At 42.3% G+C, this 21,409-nt stretch overlaps 2 protein-coding genes across 7 annotated transcripts in view; one reads left to right on the forward strand and one right to left on the reverse strand.

Annotated features, from left to right (window-relative positions):
- Window positions 1-21,409, forward strand: part of LOC143907175 (uncharacterized) — a 568,709-nt gene that overhangs the window by 511,154 nt on the left and 36,146 nt on the right. The window lies entirely within an intron of this gene.
- LOC143907178 (uncharacterized) overlaps window positions 1-21,409 on the reverse strand; it is a 240,418-nt gene that overhangs the window by 132,708 nt on the left and 86,301 nt on the right. The gene's annotated exons all lie outside the window — the stretch shown is intronic.

The raw sequence follows: 21,409 nt of genomic DNA on the forward strand, positions 1-21,409 counted from the left end.
AGCCTATGATTTGTATCCATGAAAACTTAAAGAAAATGAAACATATCGATCTTTTTTTCAAGGAAAAAAAGAGAAAATTTTGAAACATAAATCGGATTAAAAATCGTCGTAAATACCGCTGTACGCCGACCGCGTCGTGTGTTATCAAGCGTAATTATTCACCGCAAAGAATCACCGCGAAGCAGCGTCGTTTTTCGTAACGCTTACATCCGGAGAGCGCGCTTACAGGCGTAAATCCTCCCGTGGTATTAAGTTCAAAGGACGAGGTCCGCGATTCGCGGGGCTGATCTGTTGGAGAACATTTGTTTAATTAGCTCGCGCCGGCCGCTGACCGCGGGGACGTCCGCGCTCGCCGTCTGTCCGTGGTGCGTTAATAGGCTCGCACTTCCAAATGGATTTCGAGATTTATGCTAACGCGACGCATTTATTCGCGCATCGTGGCCCTCGAGTCCGCGTTTCGCAATGTTACACCATACGCAGACACTATGGGGCCGTTACTTGACACGCTCGCGCGAAGCGATCGTTAACAGGATATGTATAATTTTGCGCGAAATATTCCGAGTATTATAATACGAAATAAGAAATCAGAGGAACAAATTACAAACCGAATTTCCTCAGAAAACAATCGCTTTAATACACCTAAGAACAAGGTTGACGATAATATCCGTGAGATGTACTATATCGTTTGAAAAGAGAATTGAAATGAAAGCGTTGTATATATATATATATATATATATATATATATATATATATATATATATATTTTATTCACAAATGTAAAGCGGGCCTTAATAGTATCGACGCAGAAAACTGCGTGGCGGGAAAATGTTTTAGGAATATTAGTAAGCAGAACAGTAGAGGGAAAGAGTGGCAGCGGGTCGAGAGCTCGTCTCCCGGAGGGTGAAACGCGGGAGATTAATTTACGGTGAAAGATAAGGAAGAACAGAGCGAGGTCCTCCTCTCATCCGACAGGATTCGATTGTCTCGCGGGGCAATAAATGTATTTCAAGCCGCTCGTGCCGACCACCCCGTCCGTTGTAAAATATATCCATTGTTGTTGTTGCAATTAGTCATGCGGCGACGACCGCGTCTCTCGCAAAGAACCGAATAATATATGCTCCCGATATAAGCAGAGGACGTTTATTTTCAGTCATTTCCAGCGAGAAGATGCAATGGCGTAGAGAAACGGCATCGAAGTGGAGCGCGAATATGAGATAAAGAATTTCATTCAACGTTCTGCGAAAGGATCGGGCGCGGACGCCAAAGATTAAACGATGCAAAATTATCTGATTCGCGAATCTCGAATTTTCATCAAATAGAACATCTTGTCCGCGTATCGCGTCAATCTTTGCCAATATAAATAATTAATGCAACCACACGCGTTTCAGTCATCTTGTAATCTGTACCGTCTGTATAGTCTATCAGTCGCGTCGAATAACCGAAGGCAGAGTTTAAAATAGTACGGCTCTCGATCGAACATCAATAAAAATTAGCACGTGACTCCGGTATGTGTTATCTTTGGATCGAGGACAATCTTTGAAAGAGGCGAGATCGGTTATACCAGTTGGCGGACGACACCCGGAAGATACGACTATGCGAAGATAGGAGTGCGATCTGCTCCAATTTATCACTAATGCACTGTAACGCCCACCGCTAGGTGGTAGGGATACAGTCGCATCTCGTGCACACCGCGCCGGTACAAGCTTGTCTCTTCTGCGCTGCGTCCCAAAAATCGAAAATAGCGTCTGTGCCGAGGCTGTTTCTGCTAAACTGACCGACACACAGTTCTTAGCTTGTCAATCGTTTAATTAAGAACCCGATGACGCGAGCGTCGCTATCTGTCGCACTGTGGTAAACGTTTCGTACGAATATGCAAATATCTAGTGATAGCTGCGAACGTCGATTGAATCGAAAATCCGTCGTCTCATTTGTCTGCCTGATTCGACCTTACAATTAGATCGAATATACGGAAAGCTCAGCTTATATCCCAGTTACGTTCGTATTGAGATAAGTTTGTGGTCAAAGCAATAGCATTGTTTTATCATATACTTAAGCATTATCGTCGCAGAAGCACCTATAAAAGAACGAATCCATAACGTGATGCAATTCGTTACGCATTATATACGCCTTTGTGTCGCACTTGTGTCACAGATGAAATACAGAAATCTCGTCACGAGTTATTTAACATACGATGCGGCCATCAGGCGTAATATAAGTGGCGCATTAATTGCTTCCGCGATGCATTCGATGCGCGTCGCGATATCGAGGATAACATTTAATTGTAAATCGCGTTCGCGACGGGTTCGTATCTCTCGCTATCAATAGAAGCTGAGCATTCCAGGAATAGGCTGTCACGAACAGTGCCAATGCAACTACTAACCTATAACTTATTTCACGTGTCGTTTGACGTGATGCATTCGATCCAATAATATCTAGCAACATCAAGAACGCGTCGCCGGCGTGACTGCGCGCCGGGGCGACGGAATTCATAATCGCCGCCACATCAGACCAATGCGTTTAATGCCGCGATTTTCCCCGAAGCAACGATGCCGTTAAGATTAATCGATCTTTCGGATCTTGCACCCTCTCGGCTTCCTCCGCGCGGCAAATGCGCCGCCAAATTTATAGCGGGTCCATTGCGCTTAACCAGGGCGGTACCTGGAGTTTGCGATGCCAATAACGAAGGAAACGGTACGTTTGCAGCTGGCAGTTGTGAATCGTATCTGAATTCTATGTATAAGGCATCCTGAATTATACGCAAAAATCAAAAAGTGCGAACGCTACGATTTATTTCATAAGCGCCGTACAAATATTATATTTTAGATGTCAGGATGACGCGCGATCGTTGCTTTATGCGTTCACGAAGGAAACACAGCGACGTAACGCTCGATAAAGACGCCAAAGAGATCTGTCCCGGGGATCGCTTTTGTCGCGAGAAAAAGTTAACGCTTATGCGAATATCATTACTACAGGCTCTTATACCGCGAGTTCGTGTTTATACAGTTCTCTTATTGCGACAATGCGAATGTAATTGGGCTACTTCCATCTTCTGTCGGATATGTTTGCTACGCTCTCTGAAGCCGACTGCTGAAACAACAAACTGAAGAACAGTGGCCACGCTAGCTCGGCAGCCTCGATTTCTGTCACTGCCTTGCAGTACGGGGCACGGATACACACGTTACTCCGTATCTATTTAAAAGATAATAAATGGCGCAGCGTATGCAAACATGAAAATATTTAATACGACTAATACGCTACATCCATCTTCGTGATACGGTTCTTCTGTTTCTTTCAGCTAACGCTGACCTAGCGCGTTACCCCGTTCCAGTCGTATATTTTCTTATCTCTGAAATACTTCCCATTATCGCGATAAAACATTAACCTTTTCTCTGGATGTTCATAATTCATTTTAAATCGACGTTAAGCGAGTTAAAATTATCTTTCTACATTTAAAATAATGAAATTCTACGAAGGATAATATTCAGATCGATTGCTTTTTCTACAAGATTGCTTGTACATTTCTTGACCTTTATGTTAACGAAGTAATGACTTTAGTTTATGAAGTCTGTCATGAAAAGATAATTCACATTGTATCTGAGGCAAAGCCAACCCCGCTCGTAACGAAATCCTCGCTTTATTCGTTCAGGGTATCCGAATGTCGCGTCTAATTCTTTTTATGATATCCTTACTCTTTGTCTCGCGTTTCCCCACGACTAGCTTCGCCCTTCGCATCTTTCTCGCATTGTCGTCGATACAGTTCAATTGCTGGCACGAAAAAATCCAGCCGGTATATTTCAATCTCGAATGTGTAAGTTGACATCCGAAGAGCACAACGCTTTAAGTTAAGCTTTCACGGACGATGCTTACGTGTATCAGCCATACGTTTTGCGGCGCGCTTTATTTGCCGTCCCCGTTGTTACCAGTCGTATTATTATGTCTACGGCGAAACACGTTCACCGTGTGTCGCTAAACGGGGGTAGACGATGCATAGAGGTAAAGAAAGCCAAGAGAAACAAGGGAGATCGACGAGAAGGAGATGAAGGTTTCTACTTGTCGTGCCGCTACCCGCCGCGGCGCTGCTCGGAACGGTCTTAACGTCATGTCTTCCATAACGACACGTCCGTCATCCGGCGAATGTTGCCACCCAGAAGGTGGTGGGACCGCAACGGGGGTGATCTTTTGATTCCGCAACTTGTTGAAATATATTGCCAGCTGCGCAGTTGGCGTGTACATTTTTCCGCTAACGTGTTATGGTGAGAGTAGACATTCTGTATTTCCATCAACTTGAGCTTTAGGGGATATTTTGATTGAATTAAATATTGGAGAATTTCAGAAAGCGCGATTATTGTTTGAAAATAAACGGGATACAGCTATGAGAAGAAAATCGAGAATATAACGATGCGTTAATGATTAAATTATTAATTTATCCTCGGTAAAAAAAATCAGAATATTCTAGTTGCAAAGAGTGTATTAAATTCTTTTGCACATACATACATATTTGTGTTTCTCTATATATAAAAATTACTATGTGCTTATATGTAACAGAACGAACGTCATATTGCATAATCAAACAGTATGACAGTTTGAAACAAATTCTCCATATGCAAGCAAAAAGACTTACATTTTGCATCTACAAAACCGATTAATCCAACGCATCAAGCTGAACCTGGCAAAACAGCTTTTATCATCACGTTGAATGTATGCCAGCGACGGAACAAGCGCGAAGCTGAAGTCGCGGGATCGGTTCGCTATATTTAAGCTATCTGTTGCGGTGTCCAAATCGGTTTCGATCGGTGGACGCGAGCATCGCTTCGTTGTGGCACAGGTGCCCACGGCCAGAGACGGTCGATGAATACCCAATTGCGAGAGGAGGCGGATCTTAGGTCGCCGATACATTTGTCGTGGGTGTAGAGAACGATAGAGCCACCCCTGACTCGTGAATCGACAGCGTCGATGCGAAGCGTAGCGAGATGCAATGTGCAACGACGCGAATTGCTTTATTCGCGGTACTAACAATAAGTGTGTCGTCGTAACTGTCCTTACCCTACGCGGGACGCCCCGTTTATGCGAAAGCATCTTATTTATCGCTGAAGACGCTCGGTTACGGTTGAGACGGCGACGATGCCGTCGACTTGCGACGAATGCGACAAGTCCGACGACGAGCATCGAGAATCACGCGAAATGATATTCTTAGACAGAGTAAACCCGGGATCTCTACAAAGGAAAATGTAATCGATTCATCTGTCAAGACGTCAGATTGATGTAAAGCGTATCTCGCGCGGCTCTAGGCGATGATTTACAATCCTAAAGTCATAATGTAAATATATCTGAAAAATATTATAATATATACAGTTATACTACACCTGGATACCTCATTTCGAATAAGTGAGCGATGCCTAAGTCTATTTAAATCAATGACGCCAGGTGAGCTTCGAGATTACGTCGTCCTAATTATCTAATTTCCACTCCATCACCATTTATACTCGCGATAAAAATACCTCTCGCACGAGTTTGCCTTCAGGATAAAATACTCAGCCTGTCTAATTGAATGCACGACGATTATATCTCATCGCGCTTAATTTTATTGGCATTCTTTTAAGCGCGCGCTGTTACGTCTATCATAATCGTTGCGTTAACAGTTTACTTCCTACGAGAGTTTCGCGAGTAACGCTCGCTCGAGAAGACCAGTTAACGCACACACCGGGTACCTAATAGGAAGGTCTGATCTATTCGGACGTTTACGACCACTGCGAAACCCACCGGGCAATTACTCCGCAGATTCTCCGGTGGCAATCCTGTATAGTAGCAAATTCGAAAGTGACGATTTCTATCTGGTGGAAACGGCAATGCTCCGTTGTCTCGTTTCGTCTTTAATGACCTACCACGACCGACCGTATGGTATAAAATATATCGAATGTTATTTCGCAAGTGCACGAGAACGAACTGACTGTCGCGAATCGAAATTAAGACGCCTTCGTATATATTGTAGTCGCGTATATAAATTATTATCTATTGCTGTAGCAATAAATATATGAAGTATTGATACATTTGTTGTGACAATCATCGAGAATTTATTCATAGACAATGTCATAATACCAAGTATATCACTATTGCGTTTTTTCCGTCTGTTCTGCATTTTGACTGTATAACAATTATAATTAAACGAACAAGCGGGCCAACAGATCCACGCATCGTAATTTTCGGCGTCGCCCGCGTCGCCGGTGGCGGCTTCTTCGACATTACTTTGTAAATACCGCGAATTCCGACATTCGCGAGTGTGACGGAATGAACGATGATCGCGCATGGAAATGCACAAAAAGAAAATAGACCGCGCGCGCGTCCGAGTTTCCGGCGACCAATTAACCGAAGTGCGCCACTTTCCGAGACCCCGGGCTAACCCGAAATGTTCACACAAAGAGATTCACTGAACGCCTGCCGAAAAGAAATGTGATTCCAACCTTGACGCGTACAAATGCGCCAATGAATAACCGAGTCATTTTATTTCGAGAACCGATCCGTCTTTTCGCGGTGCAGAAAGCAATAGTAGCGCGACAAAGAAGGAGACACAGAAGGACAGAGATAAAGGCAGACGGAGAAGCGAATCGCGAGACACGAGAGAAGACAAGAGAAGAGAAAAGAACGAAGAAGTAAAGGAGCTGCATCGCGCGGGCTGCACCCCGTTTCTCCAGGAATAGCCGCGTAAGTCACCGCGCGCGCTTGGTTTTTCGCTTCTTCAGGATCTCCGCCAAGACGGCGATAATCTCGAGGCGTGTCTCGCTCGGTCGATGCTGGAATATGCGACCAATTAATGCCTACCTCCCTTTGATTCTCAACGCCAGGATTGATGCGGTCGCGCGCTCGGCAGCAGCCGGATAGATTTCACAGTACCTACGATTTTTCGGTCGAAATCGGAGAAGTCTCTCTGCGGCCGCGTCGAGGAGAGTTCGTACTTATCCAGGAACGAGATTTGTACGTTCCTTTTTGCAAAAGGAAAATTCCCACGGTTGCCTCCTCCGCTCCGCAAACCGGCGATGTTGAACAACATTCACCTTTGCCAAGTTTTTCGTTTACGTTATTTTTGCTCGACGAGGGTACAATAAGAGAGGATATACGCGACGTGAGGAACCGACGCCGATTTCTTCGCGCAACGTCCTCGATTCGTCGAAGAGATTCACGGCCGCCAATCTTTCGCGAGACGATCTTTGAGACGTAGGTGACGGGCACGTTCGCGTTTTCGAGAATTATATAGACGCGCCCGACGTGATTTAAAGCGCATTTACGAGAGAACGAATGCGCCTCGCGTGGGTGGAAAACTCGTATTTATTGTTTTGATGAAGTAACTCGGCACTGTTTTTTTATTTCTTGCGCGAGTCGGCGAGACTTTGGCCTCGTTGTCGCACGCGCGCTTTATTCCCGGTATTTATTCCTCACGGTGATGGGCTAACGCGAAACGAGGTGAATACGGTCGTTCATGAAGAGATAAGAGACAATGATTTCCTCATCAAAGTGATTTGTTAACGCTCTTTCAGTCAACAATTACATTTTTTTTCCACACTTTTCTCGTCGCCGAGCAAATATATACGATACGCACGTCTCGAACATTGCAGCTTCTTATTGCTTCTCGCAATGGTTTTCAGATACTTAGTTATATTTTAGTAATATAGTTTATTAGTCAATTATATTGATTATTTTGTTAGCGTTATTTGTGAAATACGCAAACTTCTTTTCAGATAGATAATAAATTTTTGAACTTTTAGTAAGCTGATAATACTAGATTTATAAGATTTACAAACGTTAGCTGTAGTTAGCTGTATAACGTGATACGTAATATATATATCTATAAATCATGCATAGAGGAAACGGTAACTTATGACTATTGTCATGCTGACTCTAAAGCTCTAACGCTTTCCAGTCTTTGAGTGTCAGTGCCCAGCGGGATACTTCATAGACACCAGGAGGCAGCTGGTGTATGTTTCTGCGGTGCAGTTTCGAGCGACGCGCGCGTCACTCACGGTATGATCGGTTCATCAGTCGGGCGGGCCACCTGTCCGGCGAAAGATGCGGCGTTAACAGTTAACGGCGGCGTAATTACTCGGGAGGATCCCGCGGTTACAAATAAACAAGCCTAATTGACTCGGAAATAAACTGCTGTCGCGGCACTAGCCGGTGCCACGAACTCGCTGTCGCGTTACGCGTTCAAGTGAGACAGCGCGAGATGCGAACAGAGGGGAGGGAGGGAGAGAGCAGTTATGGAACACAGAGGACAGTGCGAGTCTGTTCGCGCCATATGCACGCATACCAAAGGTTTTGACTTATGCCAAAACGAACTGTCTTTGTGTCTGGGACCCGGGTCCCGTCCCGCGCTTTCGCCCTTCTAGCTCACCACCAATTCGCCTCCTGCGCTTGTCGAGTCGCGGGACTAACCAGGATTATTTTCACGGCATACCACCGTCTTAATATAGACTTGCGAATGGTATCGAGTTCGGTCTGAACGTCCACCCGTCCTGTTTTCCTCTCTTTCTCTGTACTCCTCTCTCGCTCTCCCGCCGCCTCGCCCTGGCACCCCCCGCTTTCGCGTTCGACTGATTTTCTGGCATCGCGAGTTCGATGATACCGACTCGCAGAGGTAAACGGCCCGTAAAAGCAGTTTTGGCGGTCGTTGATGCTTCCACGCTTCGAGGCAAATTCTTTTCCATGCGGATTTATGGCCCGGTTATTTACAGTCATCCGATTACGAGGAATCGATTGTCGCAAGCTATTTCAGTATCGTAATTGCTCTCTAATTATTTCAACGTAAAAATTGCTTTCATGTATATATACAATATTAAAATTTATAAATTTAAAATATTTTGTAAAATATATATATATATCTTTTATAACTATTCAACTCATTAATTATTTTGAACATCACGTGCGTAACGTGTTAGTCGTTACTTATACTTCTTCAGTGTTTAACTGTGCTTGCGGAACGCAATTGGGACCACGGCCTTTATGTGTCGAAGGTCGATTCTGCGCGAAAAAAAGCGTTGATGGCGACAGCCGTGGAAACAGAACGAATACGTCTACACGTACTTCAGATCGGCACGATGATTCACTGCGCCATTAATCTATTTCCACGTACCGCGGCACCGATGTCGATTTCCGCGAAGTGCCTTTTGATCTGCGAAGATGAATCGGCAGCGCGGTCTTGGTTGTGCGCGGCGTGACCACGAGGCTTCAGCAAGCAGGGAAAACCTCTGAAGGGGTCGACGTCGTTTACATCGGAATCGTAAACGTCATTTCGATCGCTCGCTTTTCGCTTACAATACGAGTCAAAGGGGCCACAGCAGCGAATGCCTTGACGAATCAAACTATTTTCTCGACTTACTGATGCGTCAACTTGTTACTGGAAAAGCTCAAGATTCAGCTAAGCGTAAACGTTTTCATAAATTATTTTTTTGTAAACATTTCAATGCGTCCTAATGCTTCATTTTTTCGTTTTAGTAAGATTTAGAGCAAATAAAAATCTAAAATACTTCCCTAACTAAAACTTCATTCTATTGATCGCAAGTGTGAAATTCTCACACACCTGTAAAAAGAATACGTACAAACTCGCGTCGGTTATTATTGCACACGGTGTACACGCAGGAGGGTCTGCAGCTTGTTACGGAAAATTCTCTGAGTGATTCGAATACTAAATAGATTACTGCGATACATAAATAGATTCGCTGGAGGTTCGTTACATTGTTTCATCGCTCTAGTAAGCTACATGCTTCTTTTACCATGCTCAGTTACGTAGTAGTAGTTATGGCGTACAGTTTTTTCAAGCGCACGGAAAAGCCCATAATTATATAAAAGATCTATAATTAAGTAAATTGTCGGGGGTTAGCATTGAAACGGAGTCATTTATGGAAAGAGTCTGCGATGATCGCGTGACTGCGCAACGAATATAGGAATTTATGTGTGTTACATTATGATCGATACAGCTACAGTAACGGACGCGGTGTTGAGAAAATCACTTGCACCGCTAGTTCATCTTACATTGCGAGATATAATTTCGCAACTGCGCGAACATTACTTTAAGCATTTAAGAACATGATAAAATATTATAGTCAAAAGTACTGTTATTTATTGCTGTTCTAATGATACCACATATATCTAACATTTAACAATGTTAAATAAAAAAAACTCCGTCATATATATATTAAATTAATTAAATGAGATTAGGTTTAGAGATATTTAAATTAATCGAAGAACTTTTTTTATATTCCTTTTGCAGAATTTAAAGGCAAATCTGTCACTTCACCCATAGTTGTTAATAACACAGCTTTACCGCGAAAAAAGAGAGGTGTCTTAATATATCGTGTCCCTATAAAGATGCATGTGCTTTACGCGCAGTGCATCGCTGTAAATTGGCATAAGAGCCTAACCGTATAAACAGCGCACAAATCCTCCATGAAATATGAGAGTGATTAGCCGCGTCCATCGTCGCCATAGATCCTTGGAGTCTCTTTTTCTCGGAGTTGATCCCCAAAATTAGAGCCCACATCCTGCAGTCGCCGCGACGTTGCACAGGCATGCAGAATTTACGGGCGTTTATGTGTTACTAACCGATGCAGGCGATGCAAAATCGTCTTGAGTGTCCCGCGGTAACTCTTTGGAGACGAACGAGCCGTTTCGTCGTTTCTCTTACGGCCCTCTCGCGGGCCGTGCACCAGTATAACCGTTGAAAAAAATTGGATCTTGAAATGCTGAAAATAAACATTTCCATCGAGAATTTGTTGCGGGTGCCGCGTAAAATCGGAAATTCAAGGAAAACGGTTTTGCGCGCGTAAGCTGTCTTGCGCAAGAACGGATAATCCACCGATGTAATGTCTTAACAGCGATATTTGGGATAACAGTTGAACCGGCAGTTTCATTTTCAAGTACTTCGCGAGTACATTACGAATAATTATTCACAAAATTATAGCACATTCGAATTTTGTGTTCACTTCGATGTTACGCAAGTCTGAGAACATTCTTTCAATAATTCTATTTTTAAAGCTGACACACGTAGCCAATTTCGAATTAACTTTTACAAAGTTTTATAGTATCATACATATTGATATGCTTAAATACGCATCCAAACACACTTCTTCCTCTTAAAGCTGAGGTTCGACTCATTATTACTCGCGTCACGCAAAAGCACAGCGCGACGACGCAATAAGCGGGATTCGCTCTGTCGCGCATCCAACCATCGGTCCTCTCTCCATGAGCCAGAAATAAACGTTTCCTCGCGCCCGTGCATACGCGTATACAATTGAAAATTTCGCCGTTTGTCGCCGGTCGGCGTTGCATTAATCCGGGAAGAAGCCAGCCATCGCAGCGTTGAATAGCCGGTGAGAGATGCCAAGAGAGAACGAGAGAGAAGGGGCGATCGGGGGAGGAAAGGAGAGGGTACGGTTTGCCACGCTACCAGCGCCACTAAATTAGCTTAATGCGATGCATTTGATTAGATCGCTCGTGAGGTTGTAGCGAGGAGGTAGTGGGAGTGGGTGAGCGGGGGCGGAAAGAGTTTTGCTCTTTCGAGTTGCGCGGGGTGGCCAGCCTCGTTTCATGGAATTGATTAGATTCAGTTATTAATATTCCTCTATCCCTCACTTCATTTCCGGCCCCGATTAACTCGGCGCTAACAGCGTGACGACGAGCAGAGACCACAGTACAGAAGCGAACACTACTCTCGCCTCTTCTTCCCCTCTACTCTCCCACGCCACCTTCGTCCGAGTTCATCGTCTCTCATTCGCGACCGAACGTTCCACCGAAAGTAAATCAGAGAGAATCAGAACATTACACTCGACATTACACAATCGCTTGATTAATATTGTTAATTTAGAGTCGGTTCTCCTTGTGCAGAGTACGATCGAAGCCATTGTCGAATAATTCGACAATGTTCGTTTAAAAACTTTTAAGGCTGATCTACAACGTGCTCTTTGCTTTCTGTTTTTTGCTCTTAACCTCTTTGCGACTATCTCGTATTTTGCAATTCCGTCGCGTAACGTGATGTTTCTTGTCTCTTCTGAAGTTCGTCAATTTTTATCTTAGGCGACAGAGAACAAAAAACATCGCGTTACGCGACGCAATTGCGAAATACGGGATAGTCGCAAACAGGTTAAGCGCAAAAAACAGAAAGCAAAGAGCACATTGTAGATCAGGCTTTATTCTATTAAACGGACAAGGAGATGGTTAACGTATCCGTCAAAGTATTCGAGAGCAACGAATTTTATGCGAACAGGATTTATATCTCCTTTGAACATTGTAAGCTCGACGTGTATTTTCTATCAATTATCTTCTGAAGCGAATCGATGATACTCAAAGTAGTTCACCACACACGACGAGCCGTACGCGTATAATACACGCGCGAGCAAAGCGCGAAGCCTGTTCGCGCGTTCATCGAAGCAAGAAGCAATCCCACAAGATCAGCTAGGCGGCCAAGGAAAACATCGGAAACCACGGTCGACTAGAAGACCTGGCGATCGCGTAACGATAAGATCATCGTTTCGCTTCTCCATTTCAGCGTGATAGTCAATAAACACTGGAAGAAGTTCGCGGCACGTGCGAGCGCACTGTGACGTGCCAAAAGTCAAGACGCACGGCTTCGCGTGGAAACAATTTTCCGCCATTACGTTTGTACCATGCTGTTCGCACGTCATACAGAGCTAAGCGAGTGTGGAAATTGCATTTCTTGATGACGCATATAGTCAATTAGGTCGAGAGCATGCGGTAGAAGAATCTCTACTTCAGATACAAAGTTATTTTTATTGCTCTAAATAACAATCTTGATTAAAACAATATATTTTTTGTAGGTATGTTTATAGTAATTTTATTTCCTGACGTTACCTTTTATCTCTACCGTATAAATAAATAAATATGATATATCTTTCTACTGAAAAATATATTTTTTATATCCAGATAATAGTTATTATTTGTATCGAGAATTTCGGATGTATCCGTTGACGCGGAATTTACAAAACGTAAAAATTGACGTCCACTCGATTTATCTGCGATCGCGGGACTTGTCTAGACACGGGTCAAAGCAATTGCGTGTTTACACGCGTGTGCGCGCAAAGTAAACGGCGCCTATTCCACACCATGCGTTACGCCGCGGAATATGAGAAGCTGCCAGCGGATCGTGGAGATGTAGCCAAAGCAAACAAAGTACTAGCACTAGCTAAACAGCGCGACCGTACGGACGAGGTTCGACACTTAACGATGTTTTACAGTAATTGTTTCATTCCGGAATACGCCGATGCGTTGACCAGAGCCTATTATCGCCAGTACCATTATCACACATGCTTGAATTCCTAATTGACTACGCGAGAGATCCTTGGGTTTAATTTAACATCACGGTGGGAAACAACGCCATTTTTACGAGCTAGATACTCTCCAACGGCAATAATGCAATCTAAACTCTCCTTACGCGCGTCATCATAACTTGTCTCTTTGTCGCCGTCGTCGCGCCAGCGACAGAATTTATTAGCTTTTATCGGTCGCTTCTCGATCGATTATTATTATTAACCACTTGGAGAACACTTCGCGCGGCTTAAGAGCCCCAATTTCCGCTAACCACTTGTCCCTCGCGCGGTTTCGCGCACCCGTAAGGACGCCGCCAAAGCGACACGCACACTTGCGACCGTTATGGATGCAGACGTTGCAGCCAGCATGTTTGTGCGCGTGGTAAACGGGCCTCTTCACCCGCGGAGTGAGACGAGCGAGGAGACATCGCTCGAAGATCGCGGGTAAGTAGCCAAAGCAAACGTACGTAGAGCCCGGCCGGTTCGTCGGCAAAGGCCGCAGAAAGAGATCTCACAGACTGACAAAAAAGCTCTCGTATAACCGGCGAAAGAGCGGCCTCGTCATGTAATAGTAAAACGCGTGTATCGCACATGCCGTTGGCCATTGCCACCGAGAGTTCGCATCCTTCTCTCTTTCTGTCCCTCTCTCTTTCTCTCTGTCTCTCTCTTCCTATCCCCATAATCTCTTTCTGTCAGTCTGCACTCCTATGTGTTTGTCCGCCTCTCTTTTTAGCGTCTCTTCGACGCTTTATCTTTTCCTCTTCGGCCTCTTTCCTCATTTCCTTCCTCTCGACCTCCCTGCAAACCGACCGAACGACGATTCAATCCGTCGCCGATTGTAAAAATAAACGGATTCACGCGCTCCTTTCTTTATGCCGCGTCTCCGCTTCGATCTCAGAAGAGGGCCGAGTCAATGCGCCGCTGCTGCAACGCAGCGGCTCCCTTCTATTTCCGTTACTCACGAAAACCGGCGTCTGTGTTTTTGACCCTTGCTGGGTGATGTGACGCTCGTCGATACGCGTTTCGTCGATTTGTTGCCGCATGCGTACGATCTATATGATCTTATCTAGATCTTTCCAGATCCAGATCTTTCTCAATTCAAAATATCAAACAATTCTCTCGGGAATTTTTCGTTGGCAGTTTTAGCTGAATTCATTATTTCTTTGCAAATTAATTTTGTTAATCTTATCTTTATTAAAAATCCACATTCAAAATTTTATATTACGAAGAGTTTGCAACTCGCCTTTTAAAGAAATGTTTTGCAGATTAAAGTCAATATTTTTACATTGTATTTAAATTAGCACAGTATAGACACTTATAATAACAAGTATTCATAATACTGTATAATAAATACATATAATTAATTATTTAATATCTCAGTCATGTCTCTGTTATAATCAATATCGTGAAATCGCGAGTTCTTATAGTTCGTTCGTTCGGTCCGTGCACAGTCTATTTATAGTTTAATTTGTGGCTTAGGGTCTCTCGTTAAGGGTCGCGAGTATATTTATTTGGTCGCATCGGGTTCAAAACTCTCGAAATCCGTTCGCTCTCAGTCTTTGGCGTGGTGGTCGAACGGAAAGAATTTTTATGAGGGCGTTAAACAAGCGGCGAATGTATCTCTAGAGTTTTGCCTCCCAAGCACGATCGGTTTATCGTTCAACGAACGATCGAGAAGCCCATCATTGTCTATATTTTCTTTCCTCGTCTTGAGAGGTATAAGAAGTCATTGAACTATATATCCGTTGCGTGCTACGGTTTTTCTCCGAATATATAATTAAAGTATTGTTTGGCAATTTTTAAGAATGTTGTGTATGAAACTAAAGCGTTTTTGTATAATATTGGTTTTTTAAATCTTGCATGGAACTATGAATATAGAAATTCTACTTATGTAAATTTTGCTTGAGATTAATCATGTCCATTAGCTTATCGTTATTAAAAAAAAATATATATTTTTACGCAATGTAAAAGTCAGAAACTTTATACAACACTATTGGTTATTAACTTCGATTACTTATCATATCTAAAATTAACTAAAAAACTGCTGTAACGTTTACGTATTGTAAGATTTCTGACTCCAATCAATCTCCATGATATGCTGTTAAATGATGTACGATGATTGTGGAACACCCTGTGCAAAGAAGGTATAATATAAACGACTGGTTTCGTCATAGTTGACGTAATTTATTAGTAATTGAAACCACACCGGTCATTGCATATTGCATAGCCAATAGATGGATTAAGGCGCGGCTAATAATTGCCTCCGTTTACCGTGAAATTGGGAGTCTAATTGATTACCACGCGATAATTGCCCGATGAAAAAAATAAGATAGCTCATCAATAGTGTATAGAACTAAATACCTTCGCGCACACTCGATATCCATGATGAGACACGTTGTGTGCATTAACGATATTGAAATTGTTGGTAAACGGGATAAAATTTGCATATAACAGCCATAAACGCAGTCGTTTATTAACGACGCGTCAGAACGAGTGGTTCTTCAGTAGATCAAGTTATCATTGCGCTGCTATTACATATATACATATGTGTGCGTGCTTACAGTCTATTTCAATATACTAGCAACGTTAAAAATAAGGCGTTGGCTTTGACAAAATTAAACTTTAGACATAAAGTTTAATTTCTACGAAGATTGTTCACATGCGCGATCTAATAATAAACGTAAATTTCTTTCAGTTATCATCATATCTGGCTACTCTTCTTCTTCTGTGATTAAGCTCGACATAATATACCAACCAAATGTGAATTAAACTGGCATTAATTACCTTAGACAACTCTAGCGATTACAAGGTCGCGTTTACTCATTGCACTTGGCAAATATTAATATCAGAACTGCATGCACAGTATATTTTACGTTAGACAAAACGTTAATAGTAGTAATGCGCAACGAATGACGAAAGAGTTCATTAAGTTAATTACTCTTAATTAATCAATTCTTAATTTAAGTGGATTGTGAAGTTTTACCTAACGAGAAAGCGCCCAACGATTATAACAACTCAAAAAAGGTCGTATTGAATTATATCCCTCTTTCATTCGCTCATCAATTTTGAAAATAACATACAAATTTATTATTTAGTGTTAAAGAAAATTCTATAAAGGCAGGCTATTTATATTTGCTATGATAGAAAATATTCACCAAGACAACGCTGTTATTTATACGAGGTTAAATAAAAAGATCAACTCAATAAAACGTGAATAAAGAGCCTATGTTATGAGCATTGCTAAAGATCTGTAAAAATAAAAGACTCTTAAACGTTACCATAAGTGTACTTATTAAAATAATTTTCACTGGTATCTTTTGACACACCGCGAAGCAACTGTAAAGACGAGGTAAGATGTGACGCGACTATAAGCTCGAGATCCGGGCTTCTCGATGGTTTCTTTGGCATCCGGTATTTGCCTATTCGCATCGCCGGGATATCGCCACAAAGTAAAAGAGTTCGACGCACACGGCGGTATGGCCGCTAATCCGATTTTCGCGACAGGTCGATCTCACGCATGGTTTGATGGCGTTTGAACGGTAACGCGCCGGCTGCGCGCGTATTCGACTCGAAGTGGCATAAATCAAGAGTTTATGGTTACGAGAGAGAAGTCAAAGGAGGCTTTGGCCGTCGCTTCGACCGTCACACATTTTACCGAAATCGTCGCGGCGCATAGCGGCGGACGATATATGTATAACGGGCTTACATCCGTGCGCTGGGACTCGTTTGCACGTACACGCGGGAAATGCGCTCTGATAGTGAATCATCGTGAGCATGTATATATACAATCATATACATGTAATGTTCAATCCAAAATTACTAAATCTAAAATTTTCTATTCTTATTCTGCTGATAAATAGCCACTTAACTCCGTTTTGGACTACACGCGAAATTATCTTCTTTCTTCATAACATAATAAATTAACAATAAAAATATACTATTAACAAAAGAAAATGTATATTAATAAAATATAAATAGTTATAACCATTTGAGATTGTAAAGTACCGAAAATACACACTCTTCATCTATCAAATAATATTTTTCGAGATTCTAGAAATAAATAAGCTTTGAAACGAAAAATATTAAAATATTATTCCGTGATATTCTTATACAAGTTGTCTCGAGTTAGGTAAGATGTAACCGTAAAATATGCGGGTTAAACGCTGCGTTCTACATGTCGTCGTACATGACACGCTGTTACGACCGGACAGCGCAAGAGACTCGGCAGATTCTACGCGCGCCGCGCACTTTCTCGCTTCGTTGTCGCGTTCAAAATACCACACAGTTAATATCGCTAGATTGTCGACGAATAAAGCGCGGACCTGGTGGAATTTCGAATTCTCGGTCGTAATACGATCAATCTTCGGCCGCTCGTTATCCGTCGAGTTCTCCACGCCGCTCGAATTACTCGGATTTAAGTGCCGCTACTCGCGGTTCGCTCGTTATGCATGCCAAAAACGTTTGCGCGCAATACACGACAGTTATTGACAGAATATATAGACGGTACAGTAAAGAGCAATATGTTACTTAGATTACAGAAATAGTAAGTTATTGACGTGATAGTTTATATGAGTATAGATACATGTATAAAATAACTTTTGATACTTTAAGTCCGAAAATTTTAAAATAAATATAAAAAGTTTAATATAAGCGATAAGAATAAATTTTTTAGGAAAACTGAACTCATTCTTTCTGAAATTACATTTTCTAGAATAATTTATGCTGAAATAGCAAAGCGCCAATTTATTATAAACAAATTATTTATTTGTTGACATTTTATATACTCTCATACAACCTGTACATAAGCGACTCTAACATTAAATCAGAATTACTACGAGTCAGGTATATTTTTCAACGAGCAAAGTCGCATCGAATAAACCTTTTGCCGTCGCAAACTGCAGCGATCGTCGCAGTTCAGCCACGTCGCAGAATTTAGAATCCGTGACCGCCGATTAATCTCTGAGCGGTCGTTATCCGTCAGGTTCTCCACGCTGGTCGCGCTTGGAGTTAAAGTGTTCGGCTTGGTGGATGGTCAGTGATGCGGTTTCCGGAAGTGTTTTCCGTGCTATTACGACGCGCGATATGAATCGATCGGATACAGCGAGATGGAACTCTGCACGCACGCCAATTCGCATATAGACAATGAAAAGACATCATGATTATGAAGCTGGGTAAAATTAGAGCGCATCAAGGAGACGCGGAATGAAATTTGATATAACGCCTCTGTATCTTGCGTCTGTTTCGCGAAGGCGATGCTAAATTTGCGTGCGAAAATGAAGCCTCTCAATTTAACACATTATACAGTTGTCAGCACCGAATATTAATTAATGGATTGAAAAAAATTAAATATTTTTAGATAGTTATCCTGCGTTACCTCTAAAGAGCATTAAAAAATTATAATGTGAAATTTTTTTCATTTTAATGCAACGATTCTCTGTGAAATATCACGATGGCAGGACTCTTTTTTAATATTTAAGCGCGCAATTTGTTTGACGATGTAACGCAGATTAATGCGATCAGCCACGGAATTTGCAACGTTGAATTTCGCAGCAACTCGCATAGTTCATTTCTTCGACGTTGTGACAATGGGTTGGGCAAGGGGGTAAAGTCGAAGGACTAACTACTTGCTAAGTCCTCGAGGTTCTCCCCCGAAGAGGTCGGCGCGGAGGAAGGGTTACGATCTCGTTGATTGCTGTAGTTCGACTATGGCTACCATATCGAGAATTGTAATCGCCCGGGGAACAATAATTAGACGGAGGAAAAAATCTGCCGGCAATCAAACACCGACTCTCTATAAACGACTTGTGCAACTCTTAAGTTAATACGCGCCGTTTCGTCGTTTTATCGTGATTTTTTTTACGTTAAATTATGAAACTTGTACAAATATATCTTTAAGTGACTTTTTAACGCAAGTTAATTTGGAATTAATGATTACAGAACAGTTGCTTTTTTTACATAGCATCTCTGATTCGGCAATTTAAAATTAATCAAAATATATGAACATTGATATAATCCGTCGTTTTAAAGGGAATTCACGTGTACTTGTCACCATTCTCGCGCACTTTGAAACGAATGTATCGCATATAACAGCTGATTTATTTGTATGTATCTGGAGTTTTCAAGTCATTTATTTCTATTTTTCCGACATTCCTCTTTGGGAGGAAGTGAAGCTATTTAACAGTCCCTGCAATTCGGATAAATGCCATAACATTTTATAAAATTTCCATCGAGTATTCAACGCGGTTTTACGTTTAAGAGATTTAACACCTCTCCCCGGTCGTAATTTATTTCGCTCAATGAATAATCAATTCAATTCGCTCTTGATTCGAGTATCGGGATTCCTGAAGCGCTTTCGCGGTGGCGCTCGTCATCCTTATTGCGATATTTAATCTCCGTGGGACGTGTTTCCATTACAAAATATTTCTGTATTTGTCTGCGAAGTTTCCTAAGAGTTTATGAGGAAACTCCGCCGTTAACCGGCCAAGATGGGTACATCTCGAAGAACCTCTCCGGTGTTTGCCTCGCGCTACTACGGTGCTCTCTTTGCCATCCCCTTAGTTTCACCACCGGTACTCTGAGCAGCCCCCTTTACCTTTTTCAGCGTCTCTCCTCTCTCCCGCAGCTACGCAGTGGCACCGCAAAACTCGCTCTCTCCCCCGCGCGCGCGCACGCGGAACGCGCGTGGCCACAATCGAGTCTCTGGAAGTCCCGGAGAAGCTGCCGACGAGACCGACTAACTTGCATAATACATTTTAATTTATAGTGATATTATGTAAAACAATTTTACCGACGTGCGCGTGTTTGACCGCGCCGAGACGCGATAGTAAATGCCCTGGATTATTAATGCCCAAGATGATACACTTGGGCATAATGATACACAACGTTTTATACGTTTATAAAAAAAAGATTTTTTATTGATAGAGTTATGACTGATTATTCGTTTGCCACTTCGGTATTATATTGCAAACATGCTATTTTTGCAAATAGTGAAATAAATATACTTATCTTGAGATAAAATGTTAATTTTTATACAGTCAGACATTCGAGAATAAGAAGTATTTTTATTTATGGAACTTAATGTGCGTTTTTTCAAGTTCGAGGCCTGATATTTTCCTTATTTTACTCTGAAAGGCACGGAATCGGGGAAAGAAAAATTAAACGGGGGAGTCATGCTGGAAACCGTCTGTGTAAATACAGCTGCGACATGTCGCGTTGTAGAGGCAACCCTATAACATCTTATTCTGCATCGACGTGCTTCTACTTTCTCACTATTTATAGTTTCCTCGAAGAGGTAAACGGTGACTCGCCGCGAAGGATTAAATTTGTAGATAGGTATATAGGTCACATGTGCAGACAGATTGGTACATTTGCGTCAGTAATTTTTATCAAAATGCTTCGGATAGGGTAAACAGCTGGAAAACTGCTCCGATCTAACGAGTTCGAGTACCGCAGTTCGCATCGGGTGAGGTCGGTTTGTCCGGCCAGACGATTCGTGCGCCATAGCGATAATGACAAACATAACCATTACTGGCCAGAGGTTACTAAGCAATAACGCGGAAGAGCAGCTTTTCGGTCACGGTAGCTTGGTGGTAACCCGAGATAAAAACTGCTCGTCTAGAAAATTAAATAATAAATTACTTTTGCCCCTCCCCTATCTCTTCCCACGCACACACACGCAAGTCCGAATCTACCCAGGATACCCTCACACAAAGATGGCAATTAAATATTTTTCTTTTTACGTTCTTCTCGTAGAAGAATGGCGCAAGTCTGATTAATTCACCGTGCAATTAAAGTCGACCGATCTTATTCTTGTTCCCGCGATATCGTAAACGTTTGTCCATTCTAACGAGTGAATCACTTAGCCAGGTGTTAATGATCTGTCGGCAATCGAGATAAATTAATTAAACCTCGCACTGATCCTTCGCTCAATAAAATCAGCCGTACAAATCGAGTGCTTATAACGTGACTAGAAATTAAGACATTTCTTTTAAGTCGTTTCGCGACACGAATCGAGGATCAACGGACTGTCGAATGAAAAAGACGTTTAACCATTCGTATAGCTTTCCGATTGATCTTGTTCATAAAAAATATTTCAAACA

This window comes from Temnothorax americanus, unplaced genomic scaffold, assembly GCF_048541705.1.
Source record: "Temnothorax americanus isolate GAGA-0224 unplaced genomic scaffold, ASM4854170v1 Scaffold8, whole genome shotgun sequence".
Taxonomy (NCBI): Eukaryota; Metazoa; Arthropoda; class Insecta; order Hymenoptera; family Formicidae; genus Temnothorax; species Temnothorax americanus.